At 37.7% G+C, this 15,449-nt stretch overlaps 13 non-coding genes across 13 annotated transcripts; all 13 read right to left on the bottom strand.

Annotated features, from left to right (window-relative positions):
* Positions 1-52: 52 nt before the first annotated feature.
* Positions 53-124, bottom strand: TRNAC-GCA (transfer RNA cysteine (anticodon GCA)). The gene has a single exon. It is a non-coding gene; the product is annotated as a tRNA-Cys (tRNA).
* Positions 125-2,208: 2,084 nt separating this feature from the next.
* On the bottom strand, positions 2,209-2,280 carry TRNAC-GCA (transfer RNA cysteine (anticodon GCA)). The gene has a single exon. It is a non-coding gene; the product is annotated as a tRNA-Cys (tRNA).
* Positions 2,281-3,289: 1,009 nt separating this feature from the next.
* On the bottom strand, positions 3,290-3,361 carry TRNAC-GCA (transfer RNA cysteine (anticodon GCA)). Its single transcript has one exon. It is a non-coding gene; the product is annotated as a tRNA-Cys (tRNA).
* Positions 3,362-4,372: 1,011 nt separating this feature from the next.
* TRNAC-GCA (transfer RNA cysteine (anticodon GCA)) lies at positions 4,373-4,444 on the bottom strand. The gene has a single exon. It is a non-coding gene; the product is annotated as a tRNA-Cys (tRNA).
* A 1,013-nt stretch (positions 4,445-5,457) lies between these two features.
* On the bottom strand, positions 5,458-5,529 carry TRNAC-GCA (transfer RNA cysteine (anticodon GCA)). Its single transcript has one exon. It is a non-coding gene; the product is annotated as a tRNA-Cys (tRNA).
* A 2,094-nt stretch (positions 5,530-7,623) lies between these two features.
* TRNAC-GCA (transfer RNA cysteine (anticodon GCA)) lies at positions 7,624-7,695 on the bottom strand. Its single transcript has one exon. It is a non-coding gene; the product is annotated as a tRNA-Cys (tRNA).
* Positions 7,696-8,705: 1,010 nt separating this feature from the next.
* TRNAC-GCA (transfer RNA cysteine (anticodon GCA)) lies at positions 8,706-8,777 on the bottom strand. Its single transcript has one exon. It is a non-coding gene; the product is annotated as a tRNA-Cys (tRNA).
* A 1,011-nt stretch (positions 8,778-9,788) lies between these two features.
* On the bottom strand, positions 9,789-9,860 carry TRNAC-GCA (transfer RNA cysteine (anticodon GCA)). The gene has a single exon. It is a non-coding gene; the product is annotated as a tRNA-Cys (tRNA).
* Positions 9,861-10,871: 1,011 nt separating this feature from the next.
* TRNAC-GCA (transfer RNA cysteine (anticodon GCA)) lies at positions 10,872-10,943 on the bottom strand. Its single transcript has one exon. It is a non-coding gene; the product is annotated as a tRNA-Cys (tRNA).
* Positions 10,944-11,956: 1,013 nt separating this feature from the next.
* TRNAC-GCA (transfer RNA cysteine (anticodon GCA)) lies at positions 11,957-12,028 on the bottom strand. The gene has a single exon. It is a non-coding gene; the product is annotated as a tRNA-Cys (tRNA).
* A 1,011-nt stretch (positions 12,029-13,039) lies between these two features.
* On the bottom strand, positions 13,040-13,111 carry TRNAC-GCA (transfer RNA cysteine (anticodon GCA)). The gene has a single exon. It is a non-coding gene; the product is annotated as a tRNA-Cys (tRNA).
* Positions 13,112-14,121: 1,010 nt separating this feature from the next.
* Positions 14,122-14,193, bottom strand: TRNAC-GCA (transfer RNA cysteine (anticodon GCA)). Its single transcript has one exon. It is a non-coding gene; the product is annotated as a tRNA-Cys (tRNA).
* Positions 14,194-15,203: 1,010 nt separating this feature from the next.
* Positions 15,204-15,275, bottom strand: TRNAC-GCA (transfer RNA cysteine (anticodon GCA)). Its single transcript has one exon. It is a non-coding gene; the product is annotated as a tRNA-Cys (tRNA).
* Between the last annotated feature and the right edge of the window lie 174 nt (positions 15,276-15,449).

Here is a 15,449-nt window from a genome sequence, read left to right as displayed (position 1 = left end):
AATGGAATTGATGAAAAGTCCCAATTACAAACAACAGAATCAAAATAGGGTGAGGGGACACCCGGATTTGAACCAGGGACCTCTTGATCTGCAGTCAAATGCTCTACCACTGAGCTATATCCCCAGCTTATCAGTAAAATCAGAATGACTAAATATCAGTACATCATGAAAGAGTGTGAGGATCATACTAAGTTGTGCCAGAAAGTACAACCTTGAAACTGTGGAACAGGAGAAGTAGTCCTTAATATTATTTATTAAAGGAAAACTGGATCAGTTAAAAAACAGATTTATTTGTTTCATTGTTATTTTATTTGAATAGGCAGTGGTGCATAGGACCAATGCCTCTACATACAATGATTGTTTTGAAACATTCTTAAAGGGGAAGAGGTTTTTACGGGACACCTTATCATTTGAGGATTGGTTACCACAATCACGGAGATGGTGATGAAGTATGATTGTTTTGGCCAAATTATGGTGGAAAAACATTTGTACGTACCACTACAATTCGGTATTTGGAAGGTACACCCAAACACCCCTTTTGAATACCTTCCATTTAATACATCAGAAAAAGCCACTTTGCGTTTGCAAATAGCCTGATTCTTCAGACCAGCCTTCTTGCAACTGCAAAGATAGTTCGTACATCTTGCACGTAGGCAGAGCTTTTCAGGAGAAATTAAATAGTTCCTAGGTTGCACAAAAAGTGAAGTGCTTCAAACAAACACATACTTTGCATGCACAGAGAAGAGGTGGAATATATGTAAGACTGAAGACAAAGGTGAAATGAGAAATAGATTGACTGCTTCGCTGCCAAGTTTTATACGTCATTTCTTCAGTGCAATACAAGAAAGCACCAAACAGTATAACAAAGTTGTCAATTGGTTTCATAGTCCATTCCCTTTGTTTAGTGCTGTGAAAGGAAGAGCCGAGTTCCAAAATTGATCAATGTTTCAGAAATTTCCCAAAGGGAATACCAAGCCGAGTGTTAAAAACTGCATTTACTCACAGGCTTTGAGCAGGAAACACTGAAATGCTATTAATATCCAAGGGAACACTGACTCTGTCAAAGATGATCCAAATGGAATTGATGAAACGTCCCAATTACAAACAACAGAATCAAAATAGGGTGAGTGGACACCCGGATTAGAACCAGGGACCTCTCTATCTGCAGTCAAATGCTCTACCACTGAGCTATATCCCCAGCTTTTCAGTAAAATCAGAATGACAAAATATCAGTACATCATGAAAGAGTGTGAGGATCATACTAAGTTGTGCCAGAAAGTACAACCTTGAAACTGTGGAACAGGAGAAGTAGTCCTTAATATTATTTATTAAAGGAAAACTGGATCATTTAAAAACAGATTTATTTGCTTCATTGTTATTTTATTTGAATAGGCAGTGGTACATAGGACCAATGCCTCTACATACAATGATTGTTTTGAAACATTCTTAAAGGGGAAGAGGTTTTTACGGGACACCTTATCATTTGAGGATTGGTTACCACAATCACGGAGATGGTGATGAAGTATGATTGTTTTGGCCAAATTATGGTGGAAAAACATTTCTACGTACCACTACAATTCGGTATTTGGAAGGTACACCCAAACACCCCTTTCGAATACCTTCCATTTAATACATCAGAAAAAGCCATTTTGCGTTTGCAAATGGCCTGATTCTTCAGACCAGCCTTCTTGCAACTGCAATGATAGTTCGTACATCTTGCACGTAGGCAGAGCTTTTAAGGAGAAATTAAATAGTTCCTATGTTGCACAAAAATGAAGTGCTTCAAACAAACACATACTTTGCATGCACAGAGAAGAGGTGGAATATATGTAAGACTGAAGACACAGGTGAAATGAGAAATAGATTGACTGCTTCGCTGCCAAGTTTTATACGCCATTTCTTCAGTGTAATACAAGAAAGCACCACACAGTATAACAAAGTTGTCAATTGGTTTCATAGTCCATTCCCTTTGTTTAGTGCTGTGAAAGGAAGAGCCGAATTCCAAAATTGATCAATGATGTTCCAGAAATTTCCCAAAGGGAATACCAAGCCGAATGTTAAAAACTGCATTTACTCACAGGTTTTGAGAAGCAAACACTGTAATGCCATTAAAATGCAATATCCAAGGGAACACTGACTCTGTCAAAGATGATCCAAATGGAATTGATGAAAAGTCCCAATTACAAACAACAGAATCAAAATAGGGTGAGGGGACACCCGGATTTGAACCAGGGACCTCTTGATCTGCAGTCAAATGCTCTACCACTGAGCTATATCCCCAGCTTTACAGTAAAATTAGAATGACAAAATATCAGTACATCATGAAAGAGTGAGAGGATCATACTGAGTTGTTCCGGAAAGTACAACCTTGAAACTGTGGAACAGGAGAAGTAGTCCTTAATATTATTTATTAAAGGAAAACTGGATCATTTAAAAAACAGATACTTGTTTCATTGTTATTTTATTTGAATAGGCAGTGGAACATAGGACCAATGCCTCTACATACAATGATTGTTTTGAAACATTCTTAAAGGGGAAGAGGATTTTACGGGACACCTTATTATTTGAGGATTGGTTACCACAATCACAGTGATGGTGATGAAGTATGATTGTTTTGGCCAAAATATGGTGGAAAAACATTTCTACGTACCACTGCAATTCGGTATTTGGAAGGTACACCAAAACACCCCTTTCGAATACCTTCCATTTAATACATCAGAAAAAGCCATTTTGCGTTTGCAAATGGCCTGATTCTTCAGACCAGTCTTCTTGCAACTGCAATGATAGTTCGTACATCTTGCACGTAGGCAGAGCTTTTAAGGAGAAATTAAATAGTTCCTACGTTGCACAAAAATGAAGTGCTTCAAACAAACACATACTTTGCATGCACAGAGAAGAGGTGGAATATATGTAAGACTGAAGACACAGGTGAAATGAGAAATAGATTGACTGCTTCGCTGCCAGGTTTTATACGCCATTTCTTCAGTGCAATACAAGAAAGCACCAAACAGCATAACAAAGTTGTCAATTGGTTTCATAGTCCATTCCCTTTGTTTAGTGCTGTGAAAGGAAGAGCCGAATTCCAAAATTGATCAATGATGTTTCAGAAATTTCCCAAAGGGAATACCAAGCCGAGTGTTAAAAACTGCATTTACTCACAGGCTTTGAGCAGGAAACACTGAAATGCTATTAAAGTGCAATATCCAAGGGAACACTGACTCTGTCAAAGATGATCCAAATGGAATTGATGAAAAGTCCCAATTACAAACAACAGAATCATAATAGGGTGAGGGGACACCCGGATTTGAACCAGGGACCTCTTGATCTGCAGTCAAATGCTCTACCACTGAGCTATATCCCCAGCTTTTCACTAAAATAAGAATGACAAAATATCAGTACATCATGAAAGAGTGTGAGGATCATACTAAGTTGTGCCAGAAAGTACAACCTTGAAACTGTGGAACAGGAGAAGTAGTCCTTAATATTATTTATTAAAGGAAAACTGGATCAGTTAAAAAACAGATTTATTTGTTTCATTGTTATTTTATTTGAATAGGCAGTGGTACATAGGACCAATGACTCTACATACAATGATTGTTTTGAAACATTCTTAAAGGGGAAGAGGTTTTTACGGGACACCTTATCATTTGAGGATTGGTTACCACAATCACGGAGATGGTGATGAAGTATGATTGTTTTGGCCAAATTATGGTGGAAAAACATTTCTACGTACCACTACAATTCGGTATTTGGAAGGTACACCCAAACACCCCTTTCGAATACCTTCCATTTAACACATCAGAAAAAGCCATTTTGCGTTTGCAAATGGCCTGATTCTTCAGATCAGCCTTCTTGCAACTGCAATGATAGTTCGTACATCTTGCAAGTAGGCAGAGCTTTTCAGGAGAAATTAAATAGTTCCTACGTTGCACAAAAATGAAGTGCTTCAAACAAACACATACTTTGCATGCACAGAGAAGAGGTGAAATATATGTAAGACTGAAGACAGAGGTGAAATGAGAAATAGATTGACTGCTTCGCTGCCAAGTTTTATACGCCATTTCTTCAGTGCAATACAAGAAAGCACCAAACAGTATAACAAAGTTGTCAATTTGTTTCATAGTCCATTCCCTTTGTTTAGTGCTGTGAAAGGAAGAGCCGAATTCCAAAATTGATCAATGATGTTACAGAAATTTCCCAAAGGGAATACCAAGCCGAGTGTTAAAAACTGCATTTACTCACAGGTTTTGAGCAGGAAACACTGAAATGCTATTAAAGTGCAATATCCAAGGGAACACTGACTCTGTCAAAGATGATCCAAATGGGTTTGATGAAAAGTCCCAATTACAAACAACAGAATCAAAATAGGGTGAGGGGACACCCGGATTTGAACCAGGGACCTCTTGATCTGCAGTCAAATGCTCTACCACTGAGCTATATCCCCAGCTTTTCAGTAAAATAAGAATGACAAAATATCAGTACATCATGAAAGAGTGTGAGGATCATACTAAGTTGTGCCAGAAAGTACATCCTTGAAACTGTGGAACAGGAGAAGTAGTCCTTAATATTATTTATTAAAGGAAAACTGGATCAGTTAAAAAACAGATTTATTTGTTTCATTGTTATTTTATTTGAATAGGCAGTGGTACATAGGACCAATGCCTCTACATACAATGATTGTTTTGAAACATTCTTAAAGGGGAAGAGGTTTTTACGGGACACCTTATCATTTGAGGATTGGTTACCACAATCACTGACATGGTGATGAAGTATGATTGTTTTGGGCCAAATTATGGTGGAAAAACATTTCTACGTACCACTACAATTCGGTATTTGGAAGGTACACCCAAACACCCCTTTCGAATACCTTGCATTTAATACATCAGAAAAAAACCATTTTGCGTTTGCAAATGGCCTGATTCTTCAGACCAGCTTTCTTGCAACTGCAATGATAGTTCGTGCATCTTGCACGTAGGCAGAGCTTTAAAGGAGAAATTAAATAGTTCCTATGTTGCACAAAAATGAAGTGCTTCAAACAAACACATACTTTGCATGCACAGAGAAGAGGTGGAATATATGTAAGACTGAAGACACAGGTGAAATGAGAAATAGATTTACTGCTTTGCTGCCAAGTTTTATACGCCATTTCTTCAGTGTAATACAAGAAAGCACCAAACAGTATAACAAAGTTGTCAATTGGTTTCATAGTCCATTCCCTTTGTTTAGTGCTGTGAAAGGAAGAGCCGAATTCCAAAATTGATCAATGATGTTTCAGAAATTTCCCAAAGGGAATACCAAGCCGAGTGTTAAAAACTGCATTTACTCACAGGCTTTGAGCAGGAAACACTGAAATGCTATTAAAGTGCAATATCCAAGGGAACACTGACTCTGTCAAAGATGATCCAAATGGAATTGATGAAAAGTCCCAATTACAAACAACAGAATCAAAATAGGGTGAGGGGACACCCGGATTTGAACCAGGGACCTCCTGATCTGCAGTCAAATGCTCTACCACTGAGCTATATCCCCAGCTTATCAGTAAAATCAGAATGACTAAATATCAGTACATCATGAAAGAGTGTGAGGATCATACTAAGTTGTGCCAGAAAGTACAACCTTGAAACTGTGGAACAGGAGAAGTAGTCCTTAATATTATTTATTAAAGGAAAACTGGATCAGTTAAAAAACAGATTTATTTGTTTCATTGTTATTTTATTTGATAAGGCAGTGGTACATAGGACCAATGCCTCTACATACAATGATTGTTTTGAAACATTCTTAAAGGGGTAGAGGTTTTTACGGGACACCTTATCATTTGAGGATTTGTTACCACAATCACGGAGATGGTGATGAAGTATGATCGTTTTGGCCAAATTATGGTGGAAAAACATTTCTACGTACCACTACAATTCGGTATTTGGAAGGTACACCCAAACACCCCTTTCGAATACCTTCCATTTAATACATCAGAAAAAGCCATTTTGCATTTGCAAATGGCCTGATTCTTCAGACCAGCCTTCTTGCAACTGCAATGATAGTTCGTACATCTTGCACGTAGGCAGAGCTTTTAAGGAGAAATTAAATAGTTCCTATGTTGCACAAAAATGAAGTGCTTCAAACAAACACATACTTTGCATGCACAGAGAAGAGGTGGAATATATGTAAGACTGAAGACACAGGTGAAATGAGAAATAGATTGACTGCTTCGCTGCCAAGTTTTATACGCCATTTCTTCAGTGTAATACAAGAAAGCACCAAACAGTATAACAAAGTTGTCAATTGGTTTCATAGTCCATTCCCTTTGTTTAGTGCTGTGAAAGGAAGAGCCGAATTCCAAAAATGATCAATGATGTTTCAGAAATTTCCCAAAGGGAATACCAAGCCGAGTGTTAAAAACTGCATTTACTCACAGGCTTTGAGCAGGAAACAATGAAATGCTATTAAAGTGCAATATCCAAGGGAACACTGACTCAGTCAAAGATGATCCAAATGGAATTGATGAAAAGTCCCAATTACAAACAACAGAATCAAAATAGGGTGAGGGGACACCAGGATTTGAACCTGGTACCTCTTGATCTGCACTCAAATGCTCTACCACTGAGCTATATCCCCAGCTTTACAGTAAAATTAGAATGACAAAATATCAGTACATCATGAAAGAGTGAGAGGATCATACTGAGTTGTTCCGGAAAGTACAACCTTGAAACTGTGGAACAGGAGAAGTAGTCCTTAATATTATTTATTAAAGGAAAACTGGATCATTTAAAAAACAGATACTTGTTTCATTGTTATTTTATTTGAATAGGCAGTGGAACATAGGACCAATGCCTCTACATACAATGATTGTTTTGAAACATTCTTAAAGGGGAGGAGGTTTTTACGGGACACCTTATCATTTGAGGATTGGTTACCACAATCACTGAGATGGTGATGAAGTATGATTGTTTTGGGCCACATTATGGTGAAAAAACATTTCGACGTACTACTACAATTCGGTATTTGGAAGGTACACCCAAACACCCCTTTCGAATACCTTCCATTTAATACATCAGAAAAAGCCATTTTGTGTTTGCAAATGGCCTGATTCTTCAGACCAGCCTTCTTGCAACTGCAATGATAGTTCGTACATCTTGCACGTAGGCAGAGCTTTTAAGGAGAAATTAAATAGTTCCTACGTTTGCACAAAAATGAAGTGCTTCAAACAAACACATACTTTGCATGCACCGAGAAGAGGTGGAATATATGTAAGACTGAAGATACAGGTGAAATGAGAAATAGATTGACTGCTTCGCTGCCAAGTTTTATACGCCATTTCTTCAGTGCAATACAAGAAAGCACCAAACAGTATAACAAAGTTGTCAATTGGTTTCATAGTCCATTCCCTTTGTTTAGTGCTGTGAAAGGAAGAGCCGAATTCCAAAATTGATCAATGATGTTTCAGAAATTTCCCAAAGGGAATACCAAGCCGAGTGTTAAAAACTGCATTTACTCACAGGTTTTGAGCAGGAAACACTGAAATGCTATTAAAGTGCAATATCCAAGGGAACACTGACTCTGTCAAAGATGATCCAAATGGAATTGATGAAAAGTCCCAATTACAAACAACAGAATCAAAACAGGGTGAGGGGACACCCGGATTTGAACCAGGGACCTCTTGATCTGCAGTCAAATGCTCTACCACTGAGCTATATCCCCAGCTTTTCAGTAAAATCAGAATGACAAAATATCAGTACATCATGAAAGAGTGTGAGGATCATACTAAGTTGTGCCAGAAAGTACAACCTTGAAACTGTGGAACAGGAGAAGTAGTCCTTAATATTAATTATTAAAGGAAAACTGGATCATTTAAAAACAGATTCATTTGTTTCATTGTTATTTTATTTGAATAGGCAGTGGTACATAGGACCAATGCCTCTACATACAATGATTGTTTTGAAACATTCTTAAAGGGGAAGAGGTTTTTACGGGACACCTTATCATTTGAGGATTGGTTACCACAATCACGGAGATGGTGATGAAGTATGATTGTTTTGGCCAAATTATGGTGGAAAAACATTTCTACGTACCACTACAATTCGGTATTTGGAAGGTACACCCAAACACCCCTTTCGAATACCTTCCATTTAATACATCAGAAAAAGCCATTTTGCGTTTGCAAATGGCCTGATTCTTCAGACCAGCCTTCTTGCAACTGCAATGATAGTTCGTACATCTTGCACGTAGGCAGAGCTTTTAAGGAGAAATTAAATAGTTCCTATGTTGCACAAAAATGAAGTGCTTCAAACAAACACATACTTTGCATGCACAGAGAAGAGGTGGAATATATGTAAGACTGAAGACACAGGTGAAATGAGAAATAGATTGACTGCTTCGCTGCCAAGTTTTATACGCCATTTCTTCAGTGTAATACAAGAAAGCACCAAACAGTATAACAAAGTTGTCAATTGGTTTCATAGTCCATTCCCTTTGTTTAGTGCTGTGAAAGGAAGAGCCGAATTCCAAAATTGATCAATGATGTTTCAGAAATTTCCCAAAGGGAATACCAAGCCGAGTGTTAAAAACTGCATTTACTCACAGGCTTTGAGCAGGAAACAATGAAATGCTATTAAAGTGCAATATCCAAGGGAACACTGACTCAGTCAAAGATGATCCAAATGGAATTGATGAAAAGTCCCAATTGCAAACAACAGAATCAAAATAGGGTGAGGGGACACCCGGATTTGAACCAGGGACCTCTTGATCTGCAGTCAAATGCTCTACCACTGAGCTATATCCCCAGCTTTTCAGTAAAGTCAGAATGACAAAATATCAGTACATCATGAAAGAGTGTGAGGATCATACTAAGTTGTGCCAGAAAGTACAACCTTGAAACTGTGGAACAGGAGAAGTAGTCCTTAATATTATTTATTAAAGGAAAACTGGATCAGTTAAAAAACAGATTTATTTGTTTCATTGTTATTTTATTTGAATAGGCAGTGGTACATAGGACCAATGCCTCTACATACAATGATTGTTTTGAAACATTCTTAAAGGGGAAGAGGTTTTTACGGGACACCTTATTATTTGAGGATTGGTTACCACAATCACAGTGATGGTGATGAAGTATGATTGTTTTGGCCAAAATATGGTGGAAAAACATTTCTACGTACCACTACAATTCGGTATTTGGAAGGTACACCAAAACACCCCTTTCAAATACCTTCCATTTAATACATCAGAAAAAGCCATTTTGCGTTTGCAAATGGCCTGATTCTTCAGACCAGCCTTCTTGCAACTGCAATGATAGTTCGTACATCTTGCACGTAGGCAGAGCTTTTAAGGAGAAATTAAATAGTTCCTACGTTGCACAAAAATGAAGTGCTTCAAACAAACACATACTTTGCATGCACAGAGAAGAGGTGGAATATATGTAAGACTGAAGACACAGGTGAAATGAGAAATAGATTGACTGCTTCGCTGCCAGGTTTTATACGCCATTTCTTCAGTGCAATACAAGAAAGCACCAAACAGTATAACAAAGTTGTCAATTGGTTTCATAGTCCATTCCCTTTGTTTAGTGCTGTGAAAGGAAGAGCCGAATTCCAAAATTGATCAATGATGTTTCAGAAATTTCCCAAAGGGAATACCAAGCCGAGTGTTAAAAACTGCATTTACTCACAGGCTTTCAGCAGGAAACACTGAAATGCTATTAAAGTGCAATATCCAAGGGAACACTGACTCTGTCAAAGATGATCCAAATGGAATTGATGAAAAGTCCCAATTACAAACAACAGAATCATAATAGGGTGAGGGGACACCCGGATTTGAACCAGGGACCTCTTGATCTGCAGTCAAATGCTCTACCACTGAGCTATATCCCCAGCTTTTCACTAAAATAAGAATGACAAAATATCAGTACATCATGAAAGAGTGTGAGGATCATACTAAGTTGTGCCAGAAAGTACAACCTTGAAACTGTGGAACAGGAGAAGTAGTCCTTAATATTATTTATTAAAGGAAAACTGGATCAGTTAAAAAACAGATTTATTTGTTTCATTGTTATTTTATTTGAATAGGCAGTGGTACATAGGACCAATGACTCTACATACAATGATTGTTTTGAAACATTCTTAAAGGGGAAGAGGTTTTTACGGGACACCTTATCATTTGAGGATTGGTTACCACAATCACGGAGATGGTGATGAAGTATGATTGTTTTGGCCAAATTATGGTGGAAAAACATTTCTACGTACCACTACAATTCGGTATTTGGAAGGTACACCCAAACACCCCTTTCGAATACCTTCCATTTAACACATCAGAAAAAGCCATTTTGCGTTTGCAAATGGCCTGATTCTTCAGATCAGCCTTCTTGCAACTGCAATGATAGTTCGTACATCTTGCAAGTAGGCAGAGCTTTTCAGGAGAAAAAAAATTGTTCCTACGTTGCACAAAAATGAAGTGCTTCAAACAAACACATACTTTGCATGCACAGAGAAGAGGTGAAATATATGTAAGACTGAAGACAGAGGTGAAATGAGAAATAGATTTACTGCTTCGCTGCCAAGTTTTATACGCCATTTCTTCAGTGCAATACAAGAAAGCACCAAACAGTATAACAAAGTTGTCAATTTGTTTCATAGTCCATTCCCTTTGTTTAGTGCTGTGAAAGGAAGAGCCGAATTCCAAAATTGATCAATGATGTTACAGAAATTTCCCAAAGGGAATACCAAGCCGAGTGTTAAAAACTGCATTTACTCACAGGTTTTGAGCAGGAAACACTGAAATGCTATTAAAGTGCAATATCCAAGGGAACACTGACTCTGTCAAAGATGATCCAAATGGATTTGATGAAAAGTCCCAATTACAAACAACAGAATCAAAATAGGGTGAGGGGACACCCGGATTTGAACCAGGGACCTCTTGATCTGCAGTCAAATGCTCTACCACTGAGCTATATCCCCAGCTTTTCAGTAAAATAAGAATGACAAAATATCAGTACATCATGAAAGAGTGTGAGGATCATACTAAGTTGTGCCAGAAAGTACATCCTTGAAACTGTGGAACAGGAGAAGTAGTCCTTAATATTATTTATTAAAGGAAAACTGGATCAGTTAAAAAACAGATTTATTTGTTTCATTGTTATTTTATTTGAATAGGCAGTGGTACATAGGACCAATGCCTCTACATACAATGATTGTTTTGAAACATTCTTAAAGGGGAAGAGGTTTTTACGGGACACCTTATCATTTGAGGATTGGTTACCACAATCACTGACATGGTGATGAAGTATGATTGTTTTGGGCCAAATTATGGTGGAAAAACATTTCTACGTACCACTACAATTCGGTATTTGGAAGGTACACCCAAACACCCCTTTCGAATACCTTGCATTTAATACATCAGAAAAAAACCATTTTGCGTTTGCAAATGGCCTGATTCTTCAGACCAGCCTTCTTGCAACTGCAATGATAGTTCGTGCATCTTGCACGTAGGCAGAGCTTTAAAGGAGAAATTAAATAGTTCTTATGTTGCACAAAAATGAAGTGCTTCAAACAAACACATACTTTGCATGCACAGAGAAGAGGTGGAATATATGTAAGACTGAAGACACAGGTGAAATGAGAAATAGATTTACTGCTTTGCTGCCAAGTTTTATACGCCATTTCTTCAGTGTAATACAAGAAAGCACCAAACAGTATAACAAAGTTGTCAATTGGTTTCATAGTCCATTCCCTTTGTTTAGTGCTGTGAAAGGAAGAGCCGAATTCCAAAATTGATCAATGATGTTTCAGAAATTTCCCAAAGGGAATACCAAGCCGAGTGTTAAAAACTGCATTTACTCACAGGCTTTGAGCAGGAAACACTGAAATGCTATTAAAGTGCAATATCCAAGGGAACACTGACTCTGTCAAAGATGATCCAAATGGAATTGATGAAAAGTCCCAATTACAAACAACAGAATCAAAATAGGGTGAGGGGACACCCGGATTTGAACCAGGGACCTCCTGATCTGCAGTCAAATGCTCTACCACTGAGCTATATCCCCAGCTTATCAGTAAAATCAGAATGACTAAATATCAGTACATCATGAAAGAGTGTGAGGATCATACTAAGTTGTGCCAGAAAGTACAACCTTGAAACTGTGGAACAGGAGAAGTAGTCCTTAATATTATTTATTAAAGGAAAACTGGATCAGTTAAAAAACAGATTTATTTGTTTCATTGTTATTTTATTTGAATAGGCAGTGGTACATAGGACCAATGCCTCTACATAAAATGATTGTTTTGAAACATTCTTAAAGGGGAAGAGGTTTTTACTGGACACCTTATCATTTGAGGATTGGTTACCACAATCACGGAGATGGTGATGAAGTATGATTGTTTTGGCCAAATTATGGTGGAAAAACATTTCTACGTACCACTACAATTCGGTATTTGGAAGGTACACCCAAACACCCCTTTCGAATACCTTCCATTTAATACATCAGAAAAAGTCATTTTGCGTTTGCAAATGGCCTGATTCTTCAGACCAGCCTTCTTGCAACTGCAATGATAGTTCGTACATCTTGCACGTAGGCAGAGCTTTTAAGGAGAAATTAAATAGTTCCTACGTTGCACAAAAATGAAGTGCTTCAAACAAACACATACTTTGCATGCACAGAGAAGAGGTGGAATATATGTAAGACTGAAGACACAGGTGAAATGAGAAATAGATTGACTGCTTCGCTGCCAAGTTTTATACGCCATTTCTTCAGTGCAATACAAGAAAGCACCAAACAGTATAACAAAGTTGTCAATTGGTTTCATAGTCCATTCCCTTTGTTTAGTGCTGTGAAAGGAAGAGCCAAATTCCAAAATTGATCAATGATGTTTCAGAAATTTCCCAAAGGGAATACCCAGCCGAGTGTTAAAAACTGCATTTACTCACAGGTTTTGAGCAGGAAACACTGAAATGCTATTAGAGTGCAATATCCAAGGGAACACTGACTCTGTCAAAGATGATCCAAATGGAATTGATGAAAAGTCCCAATTACAAACAACAGAATCAAAATAGGGTGAGGGGACACCCGGATTTGAACCAGGGACCTCTTGATCTGCAGTCAAATGCTCTACCACTGAGCTATATCCCCAGCTTTTCAGTAAAGTCAGAATGACAAAATATCAGTACATCATGAAAGAGTGTGAGGATCATACTAAGTTGTGCCAGAAAGTACAACCTTGAAACTGTGGAACAGGAGAAGTAGTCCTTAATATTATTTAATAAAGGAAAACTGGATCATTTAAAAAACAGATATTTGTTTCATTGTTATTTTATTTGAATAGGCAGTCGTACATTGGACCAATGCCTCTACATACAATGATTGTTTTGAAACATTCTTAAAGGGGAAGAGGTTTTTACGGGACAACTTATCATTTGAGGATTGGTTACCACAATCACTGAGATGTTGATGAAGTATGATTGATTTGGGCCAAATTATGGTGGAAAAACATTTGTACGTACCACTACAATTCGGTATTTGGAAGGTACACACAAACACCCCTTTCGAATACCTTCCATTTAATACATCAGAAAAAGCCACTTTGCGTTTGCAAATAGCCTGATTCTTCGGACCAGCCTTCTTGCAACTGCAAAGATAGCTCGTACATCTTGCACGTAGGCAGAGCTTTTAAGGAGAAATTAAATAGTTCCTACGTTGCACAAAAATGAAGTGCTTCAAACAAACACATACTTTGCATGCACAGAGAAGAGGTGGAATATATGTAAGACTGAAGACACAGGTGAAATGAGAAATAGATTGACTGCTTCGCTGCCAAGTTTTATACGCCATTTCTTCAGTGCAATACAAGAAAGCACCAAACAGTATAACAAAGTTGTCAATTGGTTTCATAGTCCATTCCCTTTGTTTAGTGCTGTGAAAGGAAGAGCCGAATTCCAAAATTGATCAATGATGTTTCAGAAATTTCCCAAAGGGAATACCAAGCCGAGTGTTAAAAACTGCATTTACTCACAGGTTTTGAGCAGGAAACACTGAAATGCTATTAAAGTGCAATATCCAAGGGAACACTGACTCTGTCAAAGATGATCCAAATGGAATTGATGAAAAGTACCAATTACAAACAACAGAATCAAAATAGGGTGAGGGGACACCCGGATTTGAACCAAGGACCTCTTGATCTGCAGTCAAATGCTCTACCACTGAGCTATATCCCCAGCTTTACAGTAAAATCAGAATGACAAAATATCAGTACATCATGAAAGAGTGTGAGGATCATACTAAGTTGTGCCAGAAAGTACAACCTTGAAACTGTGGAACAGGAGAAGTAGTCCTTAATATTATTTATTAAAGGAAAACTGGATCATTTAAAAACAGATTTATTTGTTTCATTGTTATTTTATTTGAATAGGCAGTGGTACATAGGACCAATGCCTCTACATACAATGATTGTTTTGAAACATTCTTAAAGGGGAAGAGGTTTTTACGGGACACCTTATTATTTAAGGATTGGTTACCACAATCACGGAGATGGTGATGAAGTATGATTGTTTTGGCCAAATTATGGTGGAAAAACATTTCTACGTACCACTACAATTCGGTATTTGGAAGGTACACCCAAACACCCCTTTCGAATACCTTCCATTTAACACATCAGAAAAAGCCATTTTGCGTTTGCAAAAGGCCTGATTCTTCAGATCAGCCTTCTTGCAACTGCAATGATAGTTCGTACATCTTGCAAGTAGGCAGAGCTTTTCAGGAGAAATTAAATAGTGCCTACGTTGCACAAAAATGAAGTGCTTCAAACAAACACATACTTTGCATGCACAGAGAAGAGGTGAAATATATGTAAGACTGAAGACAGAGGTGAAATGAGAAATAGATTGACTGCTTCGCTGCCAAGTTTTATACGCCATTTCTTCAGTGCAATACAAGAAAGCACCAAACAGTATAACAAAGTTGTCAATTGGTTTCATAGTCCATTCCCTTTGTTTAGTGCTGTGAAAGGAAGAGCCGAATTCCAAAATTGATCAATGATGTTACAGAAATTTCCCAAAGGGAATACCAAGCCGAGAGTTAAAATCTGCATTTGCTCACAGGTTTTGAGCAGGAAACACTGAAATGCTATTAAAGTGCAATATCCAAGGGAACACTGACTCTGTCAAAGATGATCCAAATGGAATTGATGAAAAGTCCCAATTACAAACAACAGAATCAAAATAGGGTGAGGGGACAACCGGATTTGAACCAGGGACCTCTTGATCTGCAGTCAAATGCTCTACCACTGAGCTATATCCCCAGCTTTTCAGTAAAATAAGAATGACAAAATATCAGTACATCATGAAAGAGTGTGAGGATCATACTAAGTTGTGCCAGAAAGTACAACCTTGAAACTGTGGAACAGGAGAAGTAGACCTTAATATTATTTATTAAAGGAAAACTGGATCAGTTAAAAAACAGATTTATTTGTTTC

Source organism: Lissotriton helveticus, chromosome 1_2, assembly GCF_964261635.1.
Source record: "Lissotriton helveticus chromosome 1_2, aLisHel1.1, whole genome shotgun sequence".
In the NCBI taxonomy this organism is placed as follows: Eukaryota; Metazoa; Chordata; class Amphibia; order Caudata; family Salamandridae; genus Lissotriton; species Lissotriton helveticus.
This window is presented reverse-complemented; position numbering and strand designations above follow the sequence as displayed.